Genomic DNA, 13,919 nt, shown 5'->3' with positions numbered 1-13,919 from the left:
AATGTTATCTGTAGATTGAATATCTCATACACATAAGTGTTGCTATTTTTCCAAATGAACTTCTATCAGTCTGAGTTCAAGCAAGAGACAGAAACCACATGGTAATGTAAATCAAGAGAAGTTTAATATAAAAAAATTATTCAACGGTGATAGAAGAGTACCTATAACAATGTAAAGAGAACTTTCAAGGGTATCTGAGGATTGAGGGAGAGTACCCAAGGAAGGACAACTTGGAAAGATGGTTCTCTCCCTAAGGCTGGGGTTCAGGCCTTGTTGGAGAAGGTGTATTTGCAGTCCACCAGATGTCAGAGAAGCCTCCTATTTTCCAGGACCAGAGCTGTTCCATAGCTGCTGGGCAAATAGGATGCAATCTCTTGGAGCACAGGCAAACTGAGGCTGTGGCTAAGTGCACAGTCAGGCCACTGCTGGGGACATAAGGCCTGGAGTACACAGTGCCTGTGTTGCAGGGCTGTGAAGTGGCCACAGGCTCAGGATCAGGCCAAATAGTCAGTGAGGGACTGTGCCTCTGGGCAGATGGTAGGGGCAGGGCACACAGCGGGATGGTCTTATACATAGCACCACTGATGGATAATGCAGCTGGAGCAAGAAGAAGAAAAGTAGCACACCAGAATCAGGAAGAGAAACTTGCTTTCTTTGCAATGCTGCTCCAGTGGCATCTGCTGACAAAGCTTAACGCTGTGCTCACTGTAAAGGAGAAATGCTTAAAGAGTTTAGTGCATGTTTGTAGAGCAGCTGCTGAAGAAATCTGGAACAAAGAGGTAATAAATTGAAAACTGGCACAGCGCTGGTAGAATTAGTGAAATATAAATTTATGTTAAATCTCTGCTGATTCCTAGTTGATTTTTATCGTTATATATTTTTAATGAACAGATTTTTATTGTTATATATTTCTCAATTAACAGATATAAAGAAGATGACAATTAGCATGTGGGGAGTCCACAAGACATTTTGATGTGAAATGTGGGTCCTTCTTCTTGACAAGGTGGGAATATGCTGCTCTAGCAAGACTGCAGTGATGAATCCCAGGTGACGCCCACCTGTTGGCTTGACTCTAAAATAGCGTCTTCCTGTCCAGCTGTCGGGTTTTTGTAACTCATACTCTTAACTCTAGTGTGAATCATTTGCATAAATTATGGTTGCAATTCCTGAGCTCCTGGTGTATCACTTCTTGACCTTCTGAGTCCCAGGATGCAATTAGCCCTGCAAATACCTGACCTTTTCTCTAACTACCTGTTCATTGTCTCAAAAAGTCTGGCCACTTGTCCTTCTCATGAACTAGGACAATTGATTGAATGAATGAGTGAATGAATGAATGCCTGTCCCCCTCCTCCATGGTTTTGAGAATTATTATTAAAAATGCATATAAAGCCTATGTCGAAATGTACCAAGCAGCATAAATCATCATAACTGTTATTACTGATAATAGCCACACTTTTAAATGAGGCTTTATTTGCCTTTCAGTAGATCTCATTTGCAAATGGTGGTTTAAAAAAAAAAAAAGTGGTTTCGACTTATAACCAAGCTCATTGGTAACTAAGCAATTCAAAAATTCTGTGGCATATATATTGTCAACAAGACTCTGTTTTTAGACTTTACTCACTTGCAAACCCATGTCTAAACATTGCAGCTATAGCAACATGCAAGCCCAGGTGCTAAATCACCTGGTTGGGAAGATAGAAACCATCTCACATTGCATCTAAGAACTCTGACCTGAATTATATTTTCCAGGAAGTAGGTGAGAGTAGGGGAGAGGAAAGAAGAAGGGAGAATTAAGAGCAAAAGTTAGTTTCATTTAAACTGAAACAAGTAGGTCAGCTGACATTGTGCTAAGTGAGCCTGCTCACTTTTCAGGTTAAAGTTTTTCCTTAAACTCAATTTTTTGGTAAAAGAAAAAAGAATAAGACAACTCCGGGATACAAATTGTGAAACTTGTAATGATGATGTGATACCTTAATTTGGTTAAAATGCATGACAGTGTAAGTCAGGACAACCTTCGGCTGACACAAATGAGGAGTTATGCTCAAGTGCACAAAAGCTTTCCCATGAGCCACTTGTTTTTGGTTTTAATAAGGCTTCATCTCTTTAAGTGGATTACCAGTAAATTCTTCTGCTAGTTAATACTAGAAAACAAATGGGAAGCCTGAGGTTTTTCCCCACAAGATGGCTATTTCTAATATCAAGATTGTCACAGCCATTTAGGGGATGGGAGCACAAAGTCAAGAGAAAGCATCAAAAAGTGTTTTGGGGTCGGGAAGTAACATGAAGAAACTCGTGCTTAAAGAAGAATATGTTTGCAGGTTGGTGATGTACACAGCTAAGCAGCCTAATAAACCGATATAGTAATTCAAGTATAAAAGCCCTCAGAAGTTAACTAGTCAAGCCCCTTTCTAGCACAAAGGAGGAAACTGAGCCCCAGAGATTAGAGAGGAACTTGCCTAAAATCTCTTACCTGGTTGTTGGCAGAGCTGTGTACGTCTCGTGACCAGTCTAAAAAGTTTTGGCTACTATTCTTTTCACCAAATGTCACTGAACTTTAGAGGTGACATGACATTCTCATTTTTAATATTTTATATTTTGAGGTGATATAAGAGTTGGAGATCCCAGGGGGTTATTTTTCTTTGGGATCTTAGTTATAAATGTTCTTTTCTCTAACTGCAACCTCCTTATAGATTTCCTCTCTCTTTCCTCCAAGTCTACTCCAGTTGCTTTTCTTTTTCTTTTCTTTTCTCTCTCACTCTCTCTCTTTTTTTTTTTTTTTTTGGGATGAAGTCTCACTCTGTTGCCCAGGCTGGAGTGCAGAGGTCTCAGCTAACTGCAACCTCGGCCTCCTGGGTCCAAGCAATTCTTGTGCCTCAACCTCCTGAGTAGCTGGGAATACAGGCTCACATCACCACTCCCAGTTGATTTCTGTATTTTTAGTAGAGTCGGGGTTTCGCCATGTTGGCCAGGATGGTCAATCTGGCGACTTGAACTCCTGGCCTCAAGTGATCCACGTGCCTTGGCCTCCAAACGTGCCAAGATTATAGGCGTGAGCCACCATACCCAGTCTACTGCAGTTGTTTTCAAACCAATCATAGCATAACAATTTCGTAACATTAGACATATTTCTTAGCTATTTTGTGTCTCAATTTCCACCATAATATAGAGAAAACAATACCACCTACCTCATGGGGCTGTTTTAAGAAAAATTAGTTAACATATATATAATACTTAGTGCCTGGCATATCAATGCTATATAAATTTTACCTATTTTTAGAGATAGAAATGTAAGAGAAAGAGTTTTTGTGATACTTTGTTTATTTGTCCTATTCTGAAAAGTTCATGACACCTGAACCTGATTTTACATGAGCTGATAAAGAATTGCTTGAAGGTCCTGAAGTTAATTCCATTCTTAAGGACTGCATAGTGAGCCTCCAAAATGCACATGGGATGTTGCAGGGGAAGGTCTAGGATGGAAAAGATGGAAGGAAATGTCAGCTGGGGGATTGGGTGAATAAGAAGGTGAGAGATTAGAGAGAGGGAGAGACCCATTTGAGGAGCAAAGAGCAGCAACTCTTTTAATCCCAAGGAGTGTGTGTGTGTGTGTGTGTGTGTGTGTGTGTTCCAGGTATGGTATTATGATCACAACTGCGATATTATATTCATCTGATGCTCAAATCTCCAACTGCTCACCTCTTATGTGAGTAAAAGTTCTGTATCTCCGATAGTCTGTGAGACATCTTCCCAGGAATATCCAGCTATTCACTCAGCACAACATGAGTTCATTTTTTTAGAGCCACCTCTGTTCAAAAACCCTATTTATGCCATCGGTAACACCTTCCCTCAAATCACTCAGGCTTAAGATCTGTATTTATTTGCAACTCTTTACTCTTAAAATTTAAGCTGTAATGTATGCTAGGTAAGTGATCATGAGTAGACTATTTATATTTCTGATCTTTGTTTACTTATTTGTAAATCGTAGTTAATTTTAACTACCATATAATAGTTGTTGAAAAGAATAATAGAACTACTACAGTAGTAGTATTTTTCTTTTCAACAACCAGTACAAGGTAGTGGAATTAACTACTAAAAACTATTACCATAGTATTAGTAGTAATGTGGCAGAATAGTATTAATATTAGTAAGAATAAGTATATGGTATTAGAAATACAATACTAATACTAATAATGGCTAACATTTATTAAGTTCTATTTTCTCATTTAATCCTCATAACCACTCTATTGGGCAGGTTGTATTTTTATCCTTAGGTCACAAAATAAGAAAATGAGGCTTATGGAGGCTCATTCACCTGTTCAGTAAATGTTTACTGGGTGTCTAGTCTGTGCCAGGAACCCTTCTAGAAGCTTGAGATTCACCACTACAGAAGATAAGGTCCTCCCTCTTATAAAACTTACAACCTAGTGGGGAAAACCAAGTCAACAAATGAAACGATTACAAACTGTGAAGAATCCTGTGAAGTAAACAACAGAGTCTTGTGAGAGGGAGTAACAGGTGGCTGGGCCTGCTTTAGGTAGAGTAAGTCATGAAGGCATCTGGAGGAAGGTGACCTTTAAGCTGAGACGTAGGGATGAGGAGGATTCAACCCTGAAAAGGCCTGAGGGGAGAGCGCCAAGGCCTCTGAGCAGGAAGGAGCTGGCATACTTGAGAGACTTCAAGACAGGCAGGGGCTGAAGAAAAGTAGGGGCAGGAATGTTGGGGAGGATAAGGATAGGGAGGAGGGGCCTGGCCTAGAACATGGAGAGCTCCATGCACCACGGCCAGCAGTTTGGAGTTTTATTCACACGCAGTGGCAAAGCTAAATACAGTGAAAGCTGAGCAGCGAGTGGCTGATCTAAGTTAAAACTTTTAAATATTCCTCTGGCTTTATTGTGGCAAAAGGGTGTATGAGATAAACCTGGGATACTAAATAGGCACCTATTGCAGTAGTCGAAGCAGGAGATGATGGCGCTTGGACCAAAGGAGCGAGGAGAGATGGATACAAGGGGATAGGTGGGGCCTATGTTTCAGCTGAGAGCTGTAGAGGAAAGCGAGGAGAAGGGAGGAGCCAGAAAGATGTTTCTAGCTTAAGCAACTGGGTGAATGGCAGTGCCAATAACAGAGTTAGGAGGACCAGAGTAGTAGAAACAGGTGTTAAGAAAGAGAAATGGGACATACAATCAAGAGCTCTATTTTGGCCATGTAAAAAAAAAGATGATCCAATCGTCAATTAGAGAGTCAAATACAAGAATCTTGATGAGGAATCTGGCTAGAGGTAAAAATATGGGATTATCTGCATATACACTGTTTAGAACCATTGGCCTGCAGGAGAAAATACACAGAGAAGAGAAGGTGCCTCTGTTCTGAGCTCTGTGGAGCCCAGACATTTCTGAGACAGGCAGAAGAGAAGAATCCAGGTGTGTGAGAAGGGAAGCTTGTCCCACAGCACCCAGTTAGTAAGGAACTGACTGCCGATGCAACATTTTTGAGGAGTCTTACAGAGTGCCCTGCCCCCTGCAACCTCAATTACTGCAATAGCTCCTTCCGCCTCAAGCTCCTCAGTCTGACTTTCAAGGCCGGCTTTGACTCTTCTCTCCTTCTCCAACCTACTTCTGACACCACAAATATTCCTACACACCCTATAACTTACAAAGCTCTAGAAGCCTGTAGGATGCACTTTTATGTAACAGTAACCATTTCAATGATAACATTCGTTCATTCAACACATATCGAGTGCTTGCTGTGTATCAGGCCCCCTTCCAGCCTCCGAGGAGACTCCAGACAACAAAGTCTCTGCTCTTGTGGGCTGACACTGGGGAGGGGGCTTCTCTAGTCTGTTTTTTTTTTCATAGATCCCTTATTGGTCACACTCATTTCCATCTCTACAAATGTTCCCTCCTTCCTTCTCAGCCCCTTTCCTCCCCTCCACTTATCCAAATCCTCCATTTTCCATAGAAGCCAGCCAGGCTGAAAATAGCAATGTTATGTTCCCACATGTGAGCACTGATATATCTAAACATAAACACTACCTTATCACCGCTACTTCCTCCCACAGGGATGCACACCTACCTACCGAGAGACCTCCAAATAGAGACATCAACATAGAAACCTCCGCAGAGATAACCAGATCTCCATATTGCAAGCCCATGCAAAAAGTAACCTAGAGAAACAGACGCCCAGATGAAGAGGGGTGTGAGTACAAGCTTTGGTGAGTAAAACCAAAGGTGAATTTAGGGGGAAATGGGTACCGTAGAGAAAATGAATAGGGCTAGAGGAGATAGAAGAGAGGGTAAATAAAGGTCAACAAAGCAAGTTTAGGACATTCAGACAGAATGCTAAGCCTGGATAGCCCCTAAAGGGCTTTTGGTGATATTCTGAGCTCCCATGCCTAGCTCATTACCTACTGCCAAGATGAAAAGGCAGGGCTAGCCATGTTCAAAGCTTTTCTCAGGAGCCCAAATTCAGGGAAAGGCTCTTGCAAGGAAGGTCAGTGCATCTCCATCCAGCACAAGCTATATTAGGGAAATTTCACTGGGTGTTAACCTATTTAACACTAAAGCCTTCTCAAGGATGTAGATTAGTCTAATGCTCTCTGATGGGGTTACGTAAGTAATTCTCTCCTCCGCTTACCTATAGCTAACTAACAACTTCCATTAGCACAAGTGACCTGGTCAAATAGTGAATTGTGATTTAGTACATGCGAAGGCTCATCTATATCAAACAGTGGGGCACTGATTAGTTTCCTTCTATTCCAGCAGATGGAGCTACCGCCTGGAAGGACTCAGTGTGCTTCAGTGGCTGATGCCCACTCCTCAAAAAACAAAACCAAACCCAAAACAACAAGTGGTGTAGAGAGAAACAAGAATTACCAAAAGGGAAAATTACTTGGTCTAGAATTATTTTGTGATTGTCCAACTACCTGCACCAGTGTCTGACCGATAACCCATACTCAATAGATAGTGAATGAATACATCTGACGTAATCTGATGACCAGACTGTAGCTTGAGTTTAGAATAGTAATTCTGTCTGCCTTTTTCTGCTTTGTTTTTCACTCCTGTCCCTTTGATCTTTGTATATTCCTATCCTTTGGACACCCACCTCCATCAAAATGTCACAGAAAAATTCTGTGAAACCTGACTGCAGGGCCAAAGTGATGTCAAAGGGAGGTTTGGTGAGAGGCACGTGATAAAAATAGCCCAGCTGAGGTTCCCATCTGTTTCCCATGCCGTAGCACTATGCCCTAGGCGGTGTTTCTCGAAGTATTTCCCCAGCGTCTGCATCAGTATCAGCTGGGTTGTTTGTCAAAAATTCCAATTCCCAGGCCACACCCCAAAGAATCTGATTCAGTACTGCTGGGCTGGGGCACTCTAAGTAGTTCTGCAAAATGCAGCTTGAGAATCCCACTTGTAGGTTAAGGAGAGTGAACAATCTTTTATCCTTAATCCTGAAATCTAAAGAGTAGTGAAAACTGAAAACTGCTAGGCTTTCAGAACTCATTTTGGTGGCAAAATCTGATCCATGAAGTGACATCACACTATAAATGATCCTTATTTATTGCACATAATGTGGACATTCACACACTTTGCTGCAGAAATATTAGTGTGTTTGATTAGAAGTAGCTTTCCCTGACCCTACTGGGAATGTTAATGGATGTATAGTATGTACACGGTGCTGAACTGTCTTTCTAAAATCCAAAGAATTCTTTTTTTTTTTTTTTGAGGTGGAGTTTCACTCTGTCGCTCAGGCTGGAGTGCAGTGGCGTGATCTCTGTTCACGGCAACCTCCGCCCCCCGGGTTCAAGCGATTGTCCTGACTCAGCCTCTTGAGTAACCGGGACGATAGGCGCGTGCCACCGTGCCCGGCTAATTTTTTGTATTTTTTCTGTAGAGACGGGGCTTCACCATATTAGCCAGGATAGTCTCAATCTCTTGACCTCGTGATCCACCTGCCTCAGCCTCCCAAAGTGCTGGGATTACAGGCGTGAGCCACTGCGCCCGGCCCAAAGAATTCTTGAATTCAGAAACACACTTGACTCTAGGGGGTTCAAGTAAAGGGCACCTGTACTAAATCCTCATGTGCAGTCTCTAGGTGGTGTTTGAAGCAGTACTATTTGATTCTTTTAACAAAAAAAGCCTAATAAAAGGAATGTTGGTTTGAGAGCCAGAAGACTTCATCTTTCTGGCTTCAATTCTCTACCCTGAGAAGCAGATGGCATTTGCATCTTCTGTCTCTAAAATTTTGATTCCACACCTTCTTGCTTTCTTAAGAAATGTTCAGACATTACTGCCATAAAGATGAGATTGTTGTGTATTGTTGTTTGTATTACAAATTTAGAAAGGTGAAAATCATTTTCTTTCTCATAGGTTTCCAGCAGATTCTTGGCTGACATTTCTGTCAGTGATGTGAAAGGACATTTACCCAGATTCTATAGATATTTTGGTTATGCACTCAACAAACCTACAATGAAACTACCGGCATACAAAAGCAATTGTGAACTCCAGAGAGTGCTAGAAAACATTATGGAAGACGGTATGGTTTATGTTAATTATAGAGGACTAAAGAGATGTAAAATAGGAGAACTGAAAAAGCCTCCACTTCCAGTGGCTCTTAGCGTGTAATTAGTCCAAGGGGCAGCAAGCTGCCTTCTAGCAGAATCCTTGTGATCCCAAAGCCTGCATGAGCGGGGCCCCTCTCTAGTGCTTTATACAGTAATTAATATTTAAATGATCTTGCTAAAGCCCTGTCAAGTCCTGAAGCAAGATTTTGAAAAACAAAAAAAAACCCCATAAAACACAAAATGAACAAAAACATGAGCTCTGAGTTTGCTCTGTTGAAAGCAATGGGTGGAATTGCGTCTCCCCATAATATGTATGTTGAAGTCCTAACCTCCAGTACCTTCGGGTGTGACCTTATTTGGAGATGCAGACATTACAGAAGTAATCAAATTAAAGTGAGGTCATTGGGATGATAACCTGATACAACTAACCTGATACAACTGGTAATTTGGACACAGACACGGTCAGGCAGAACACCATGTGAACATAAAGGTGGTCATCCACAAGTCAAAGGGGAGAGGCCTGGAACAGATCCTTCCCTCACAGGCCTCAGAAGGAACCAACCCTGCCAACATCTTGAGCTTGTACTTCTGGCCTCCAGAACTGTGAGACAACAAATTTGTGATCTTTTGTTACAATAACCCTAGCAAAATACACTGTGACACCCAGTTTCTAATCTGATGACAAAGGGAGGCATCTACAGTCTCTGAGGAGGTGTGTATTTGGGCACTCATTTCATCACTGTCCCACTACCATTTATGTCCTATTCTTTGTTTTCCATTTGTTTCATCTTTCTAATTTTATCTTCTATTTTTAAAAAAGTTTACTGTACTAGACATAACTTTATACGCTGTCTGAAATTCTTCTCAGGTTTACAAATGATATAAATTCGTAAACAAAGATTATCTGACCTTAAGCACATATGGCATACGTGGTTGGGATGAAACAACTAACTAGCAAAATATTACTTTATAAAACAAATTAAACAGCAAAAAATTAAATAGTAAACTCCAACTCTCCTGGACCATTAGAGGAGGAACTGCAAGGGATGACGAAGATTTCATAGAGCAAATGATTTCTGCACTCTGGGAAAGAATTCTTCAGGCAGCACACCACTTTAAAATGGTGCTTGACTCACCAGAACATCAGGGCTGTCTTCAACTTTTCACAACACAGAGCAGAGAGAGAGGAAGATCACTTCTGGATGGAGTGTGGCAGGAATTTTGTGAAGTGTATAAAGAAGCTAGCAAGTGTATAAAGAAGATAGCCATTTACTAAGCATCTGCTATGTAGCAGGCACTCTGCTAGACATTTGTTATGGAATGAATCGTTTAATCCTTATAATAAACTTGCAAGGATATATTTTAGCCCATCCACATTTAAAACCAATAAATATGTGGCTTAGAAAAGTAAATTAACTTGTCTAAGATCAAGTAATTAGTAAAAAGTTGAGCTGGGATTTGATATAAAGAAAAATCTGATCTAAACTTGACAAGATTTCTGCTCCTCCAAATTGCCTCCTTAAAGTTTACACATTGTTTGGTCTCTTCCATACACATCAAAATTATCAATACCTATAGAAATGTCTGATGAAAAGTCTTCCTTTAAATTAGAATATTTAGAAACTTTAGGCCCAGAGACTAAGAAATATGTGAAGTTAGTATAAAAGTACGTAAAATGTTTGTAAAGAAATGATGATACTTTCGTAGACCAATGTGGCATGTAAAACATGGGCCACAGAGGAAGATTAAGAAAAAAATATATGCAATCATAATAATAAAAGTGGAGTTACTCCAGACTATGCTTTTTGCCAATTCTTTAGTGAGAAGGGATTGATAGTTAATTACAGAACCACTTTCTATATTAATTCTAGATATTATATTCTAATCCTTAGAAAGTAGACTGTGGAAGAACTAATAATTGCCCTCCAGGACCTAATCTCTTCTTCTCATAAGAGAATTTATGGTTGCCCAGCTAAAGCTTCTATTTTGCAGCACTCTTTGCAGATAGTTATAGCTATGGACTCAGTTCTGGCCAGTGGACTCTGAATAAAGGTACTGTGTGACACTGTTGGCTGTGCTCTAAAGCTAAGGGATGTGCCATCTCATCCCCTGTGCTCCCGTTGTTGGCTGGGAAACTGGTAGGGTAATAGGCGTTAAGCCAGCCATTACAGACTTTCAGATGGAAACCAGTTGTTGAGGATGAGAGAGCAACATAACGAAGACCCTCAAGATTGTGGGGCTAATTTACCAGCCTGAATTGCCAACCTGCGTTTTTGTATTACAGGAAAATAAAGTGTGTGTTTTTAAAGCCATAGTTATTTTGAGTCTCATTGTAACTGTAGCCAAACCAATAATCTAACGAATAAACTATATTCTAACTAATAATTAAACAGAACACTCCATTCCCCAAATCTCCTGAATATGAATGTATGCAAGAATTCTCCATGTAGAACTATATCACTTATTTTGGTATTCATATTATGGTCCATTTTCTCCCGACAACTCATTAGGACTTGTCATTTCCTTGGTTTCTGAACTCTCTTCAACGAAAAGTCTGCCAAGGGATTCTGGCTTCTCATGTTGTCTTAGGAGTATCTTGACTGGGTCCAGAAACCTTGGGTCATTCCTTTTAAGTGCAGGATAGGTACAACTGGGAAAGTGAAGACACCATAGGATGATCTAATATTTATTAGTGATTTTGTTTATGCCCAAACAGTCCAAAAAGTGTCTGGAAATTTCTTCCATAATCTGATTTATAAGAACCCTTTGAAACCTGGGCAGCATGTTGGATCAGGATTTTCTCAGACTTGTCTGAGGTTTTTAGATCTAGTACATGGGCAGCTTCCTGAAGAGGGGTACAGGGGGAAGCATGTGTGTGGAGGAGGTGCTATAACCAGAATTCCCCTGTAGTTGCCTTTTCTAAAATAGGGTTTAGAGATGTGGGAGGAGTCCCCCTAAACCACTAAAATGTCTCAGTTGTAAAACTGATGACTCTTTGGTGAGCACACAAAGCCAACAGCTTCACGTTCTATAGTCCATTTAGACGAAGAAAGAAAAAGTAAAAGGGCATTTACCCAATTTCTGTGGATGATTGAACAGGCTATTGCACTCTGCAAAACTAGGAAGTACTAAGCAAATACTAGAAAACTTATTACAGAGTTTGAAGCAGAGTTAGTTTCAGGTAGGATCAGGAATTGCAGATAACCTCTTGAATTCTTTGTCTTCACTTTACATATCCTATAGCAGAAAACAAGGGGTCAGCCTCATATAGTGGATGCTAGAGTTTAGGGGGGCAAGGTGGGATGGAGGAGGCAAGGAGACCACCTGGGGATATTAGCTATATCCTGCCTTATAAAAAATGCTATAGGGGGCCGGGTGTGGTGGCTCACGCCTGTAATCCCAGCACTTTGGGAGGCCGAGGCGGGCAGATCACGAGGTCAGGAGATTGAGACCATCCTGGCTGACATGGTGAAACCTCGTCTTTACTAAAAATACAAAAAAATTAGTCAGGCAAGGTGGTGGGCACCTGTAGTCCCAGCTACCTGGAAGGCTGAGGCAGGAGAATGACATGAACCTGGGAGGCAGAGCTTGCAGTGAGCTGAGATTGTGCCAGCACACTCCATCCTGGGTGACAGAGCAAGATTCTGTCTCAAAAAACAAACAAACAAACAAAAAACGCTATAGGGAGTTCTTCAAGTTGAAACAAACAGCAAAAAATGCTAACAATGTGAAAACATATGAAAGTATAAAACTCACTGTAAAATAAGAATATAGTCAAATTCAGGATACTCTGATATTGTAAAGTATGTGCATAAATAACTTTTAACTCCAATATAAAAGTTAAAAGACAAGAGTATTAAAAATAACTATATCTATAATAATTTGTTAATGATACATGATACACAATAGAGGTAAATTGTGACATCAATAATATAAAATATGGGGAAGGAAAGGTAAAGTGTAGAGCTTTTCTAAATTTGACTACTTAATTTTACAGTGAGCTTTATACTTTCATATGTTTTCATGTTGTTAGTTAGAATCTTTTCATTTGTTTTCATGTTGTTAGTTAGCATCTTTTCATTTCAACTTGCAGAGCTCCCTTTAGCATTTCTTATAAAGCAGGTCCAGTGGCAATGAATTCCCATATGCAACTGAAGTTGAGTTGTTTTCTGCTTAAAATAGACTATTATAACTACAAGATGCTTTATGTAAGCCTCATGGTAAGCACCCACCCAAAAGCTGTAATAGATACACAAAAGATAAAGAGAAAGGAAGCAAAGCATACTACCATCAAAAATCATTACATTATAAAAGAGGGCAATAGAGAAAGAATGGAACAAAGGAACTACAAAACAGTGAGAAAACAATATGGCAGTAATAAGTTCTTCCCTATCAATAATCACTTTAAATGTAAATGGGTCAAATTCTCAAATATAAAGTCATAAAATGGCTGATGGATTAACAAAAGACCTCCCTATGTGCTGCATACAAGAGACTCACTTTAGCCTTAAAAACACACACAGGCTGAAAGTAAGGAGATGGGAAAAAAATATTGCATGAAAATGGTTACCAAAAAAAGAGCAAGAGTGTCTATACTTACATGAGATAAAATATACTTTAAGTCGAAAACTGTCACAAGAGTCAAAGAAGGTTACTATATAATAATAAAGAGACCGATTCATCAAGAGGATGTAACAATTGTACATATATATGCACCCAACATTGGAGCACCTAAATATTCATATATTAAGCAAGTACTAAAAGAACTGAAAGGAAAAATAGACAACAACAAAATAATAGTACGGGACTTCAGCACCTGACTTTCAACAATGGATAGATCATCCAGACAGAAAATCAAAAAGAAAACAGCAGATTTGAACAATGCTATAGGCCAACTAGACCTAATACACATATACAGAACATTCCACCCAACAGTAGTAGAATACATGTTCTTTTCAAGTGCACATGGAACTCTAGGATAAATTATATGTTAGGCCACAAAACAAATCTAGGAAAATTAAAATCTTATCAAATATATTTTCTAACTGCAATAGTGTGAAACTAGAACTCAATTATAGGAGGAAAATTGGAAAATCCACAAATATATGAAAATTGAACAACATACTCCTGAGCAATAAATGGGTCCAAGAAAATATTTTAAAAAATCTTGAGACAAATGAAAATGAAAACACAACATACCTAAACTTATAGGATGAAACAGAAACAGATGAAGAGAGAAGTTTATAGTAATAAATGCCTACATAAAGAAAAAAAATCTCAAATAAATAATCTAAACTTACACTTCAAGGAACTAGAAAAAGGAGAACAAACTAAGTCCAAAGTCAGCAGAAAGAAGGAAATAATA

The 13,919-nt window shown here is 39.7% G+C and overlaps 2 long non-coding RNA genes across 3 annotated transcripts in view; one reads left to right on the top strand and one right to left on the bottom strand.

The window, feature by feature from the left end:
- Nucleotides 1-682: 682 nt before the first annotated feature.
- On the top strand, nucleotides 683-8,958 carry LOC105465701 (uncharacterized). 2 transcript variants are annotated; one of them, XR_011623412.1, is made up of 4 exons: nucleotides 683-779; nucleotides 924-1,003; nucleotides 6,053-6,205; nucleotides 6,753-8,958. It is a non-coding gene; the product is annotated as an uncharacterized lncRNA (long non-coding RNA). The 2 variants fall into 2 exon arrangements; XR_977738.3 differs by having other exon boundaries at nucleotides 924-1,047.
- Nucleotides 2,804-13,919, bottom strand: part of LOC105465702 (uncharacterized) — a 54,685-nt gene continuing 43,569 nt past the window's right edge. Inside the window, exon 4 of the long non-coding RNA XR_011623413.1 lies at nucleotides 2,804-3,467. This is a non-coding gene — a long non-coding RNA (uncharacterized lncRNA). The remainder of the gene's footprint in view (nucleotides 3,468-13,919) is intronic.

Source organism: Macaca nemestrina, chromosome 5 (genome assembly GCF_043159975.1).
Source record: "Macaca nemestrina isolate mMacNem1 chromosome 5, mMacNem.hap1, whole genome shotgun sequence".
In the NCBI taxonomy this organism is placed as follows: domain Eukaryota; kingdom Metazoa; phylum Chordata; class Mammalia; order Primates; family Cercopithecidae; genus Macaca; species Macaca nemestrina.
Note: the sequence above shows the minus strand (reverse complement) of the source record. Positions and strands in the feature narration are given on the sequence as shown.